This window comes from Meriones unguiculatus, chromosome 3 (assembly GCF_030254825.1).
Source record: "Meriones unguiculatus strain TT.TT164.6M chromosome 3, Bangor_MerUng_6.1, whole genome shotgun sequence".
Classification (NCBI taxonomy): Eukaryota; Metazoa; Chordata; class Mammalia; order Rodentia; family Muridae; genus Meriones; species Meriones unguiculatus.
Genome location: NC_083351.1, coordinates 117692977 through 117696216, shown reverse-complemented (window position 1 = coordinate 117696216; position 3240 = coordinate 117692977). Strand labels below are relative to the sequence as shown.

The 3240-nt window shown below is 37.9% G+C and overlaps 1 pseudogene; it reads right to left on the bottom strand.

Moving 5' to 3' along the window:
• Positions 1-281: 281 nt before the first annotated feature.
• On the bottom strand, positions 282-823 carry LOC110539606 (large ribosomal subunit protein eL13-like; annotated as a pseudogene).
• Positions 824-3240: the final 2417 nt, after the last annotated feature.

Here is a 3240-nt window from a genome sequence, read left to right as displayed (position 1 = left end):
TAGCTTGATGCTTCTGTGATACTGCTACCAGTGGAAGGAGGTGTGTCTCTCACACTTCTGCTTGCTCTTGGACTCCTTTTCTCCTATTAGGTTGCCTTTTCTAGCCTCAATATAAGGGCTTTTGCCTTGTCTTGTTATATTTTGTTTTTTCATGTTTGGTTGTTTTTGCTTGTAGGCACAGTCTTTTCTGAAGAGAAACAGAGGGAAAGAGGAGCTTGGGCAAAAGGGTCTGGGAGGAGCGCTTTCCAGAAAGATTCTTTATGCAGCATTCCAACGGCACATTACTTTCTCTTTTCAAAATCTTGCTCTGCAGCTCCGTTTGACCTTCTTGCTTGGATGCCAAAGAGTCTGGCATTGGCCCAGGCCATGCAAAGACTGACAAACGCCCTGAAGTTCTTCTCTGCTTCTGTGATGATTCCGGCTTTCTCCTTTATGTAGACATTCTGGGTGCACATCACTTCAGCAGAACTATTTCCCTTCTCTGGAGCGGAAGGCTTCCTAGAGAAAATTACATGTACTCGTTGCAGTGCTGCACATTGGGCTGTAGTGACTCACTGGGTTTCCTTTGCCTTCTTGGAGCCACGGATGCGGATGGTACAAGCCATTTTTTATGGATACCAGCTATCAGGAGTTCAGACTCCAACCTTGGTACCCAACATTAGGGCTCAGGACACAGGACAAGACGCAATGCAGTGCTCTTTCGCCTGCTAGGCTTTGCATCTGCAGATCTTGCGTGTGGTTGGTTGAACCAAGTGTCCACTCCCCTCTGCCAATCCTTGTTAAAGTGGAGCTTCTGGATAGTGCCATTCCGGCTGGACGCCATGGCCTCCTGTGCAGGAGAACAGCTGAGTGTAAGGGAGATCATTCCATTCCCAAGTGATTGCCTTCGAGCTCATCCCCCACCACTTTGCTTGAATGACAATCTGATTGATAATTAATAGACTGATTAGTCAAGAGCACATGGTAGCTAACATATTCTATCAGACTAATTGAACAGGTTTGTCAAATTGACAAAATTATGATTTTTTAAATAATGTTGCTAAACTGAGAATATATATATTTCTTAAGGTAGAAGAGATGCTGAGGCTCCAACAATGCAATCGAGAATATCCACAAAACAAAAATGATTAGAATTTATTGTTATATTCTCCTGTTTAAAGACATTGCTTTGTTGTACCTTCTGTGGAAGGATAAAACACAGGCACTAAATAAAAGCAGCAGTCAATTATGTTTTATTTCTTAACGTTTGACTGTGATTAAAAAAGCAATATTTATGATATGTGACACAATGAATAATTCCTTAATTGAAATACTTAAATTTTTAATGGTTTTTAAATTTTTTTCTCATCTTAATGAGTAAGGTGGCACAACAATTTATTGTGAAGAGCCATTTTATTTTATTTTAAGTTTTTACTTGTTTTCCTAAATATGTATCTCTGTTCTAGCAATGAATCTTCACTGAGACATTCAGCGGAAATAAGCTGAGTGCCTATTATGTGCCAAGATCTGTTATTTCTACAGGGAAGTATAACAACATGAATTTTTCTGAATTTACATCCTCCATGTGGAATATTGGTCACATATATGACCTGTTTGTTAATATAGTTCATACAAACTTATTTCTCATATTTGTACATATTGCCTAATATATAAATAACAAAGATGCTAATGCAGACATTGTGAAAAGTGTCTTTCCAAAGGAGTACTATTTAGAGTCAGAAATCCTTATATCTGACTTATCCTAAAAAATTGTTCTTGCCAGAGCATTTGGGTGAACTGATAGCATGCTGTTTCAGTTCTCATTTTATGATCAGTGTTGGATGTTTAATATTTGATATTCCAGTACAACACATGCATACATGGGCATGCACATATACGTCCAAAGATATGTTTTAACTGGTTTTGTCATATGTCATCTTGTCATTACTTAATACTTATTTCCAGGATTATTTTCTAGATACTTACTAACTCATAACAGGCATAGATTTTCTTACTCAAGGCTATCATAAAGTATGATTCATATAAATGAAAGTTTTTCTTCTTTAAATTAACAGAATAAACCAAAATGTCAATCTGAGTATGGTGTATTTATATATCCTAAATCTAAGTACTATATATTCAGAAAAATCATATAAAACATTGATGATATCTTTACCAAAATGAAAGATTTTACAAAATAAAGCTAGCTCTTTATCAAAGCAAGTTTGTAGGCTTAGGTTTTTTGTTTGTTTGTTTGTTTTTACCAAACCTACTTTATTTGGTGTTCTTAAACACCTTTACCTCCATTCCAACCAACCCAACAGACCTTAGATAGGAGAATAGTAGGGAAAAGGGCTATAGACCTCTTTTATCTACTTGCTGCTGAGTAGGATCCATTGATCCTTAGGGGATTACCAAACTCAGTTGTCAGGGTACCAGTAGTCCAGTCCAAAGGCCAACACCAAGCAGCAACATGAATCAGCAGGACAAGTCAGGGAAAGCTGTAAGACTCAGTTGGGTTGCCCTGAGAAGTTCTCTGGAAAATTTCTCTCTGCAAAGTCAAGTGTGGAAGCATGAAGATCAGCACAGCAGTTTCAATCCAAAAAGCAAAGCCTCACTGTGCATGGGCTTCTATATATCTCCTCTCCTCAAAATCCTCTCACAGATATTCTCAACTGGTCAAAATCCTTCCCCTCACATGAGTGAGCTCACAGCAAAATATCAAGTGCCCTCTCACAAGCCAACCCCCACAAAATATCACATGCCCAGATTGCTGCAAAACATCGTATGACAAAGGCGAGTCTTCAAAAAACAACAAAAAAAAAAACAAAACAAACAAACAAACAAACAAAACAGAAACTTCCACTTCACAAGTTCCTTATCATAATTATTGAAATTATTCTTTCTTTTGCTTTGTTATTTCCTCTGCATGAATAACTTGTATTGCTCAATGACTATGTTAATGATTTTAATCACAGTGTCAAAATGACAACACGAAAGGTTTATTTAATCTTATGATGTTGAAAGGGTCTTTTTTTTCTTTATAGGTTTTTCACTTCTTAATTTATTAATTACAGTTTATTCACTTTGTATCCCAGCTGTAGTAACCTTCCACTTCCCCTCCCAATCCTGACTTCTTTTCCTTTTTTCCTCCCATCCCCCTCCTGCATTCCACTGATAGGGGAGGTCCTCCTCACCTTCCATCTGACCCTAGCCATTCAGGGTTCATCAGGACTGGCTGCATTGTCTTCCTCTGTGGCC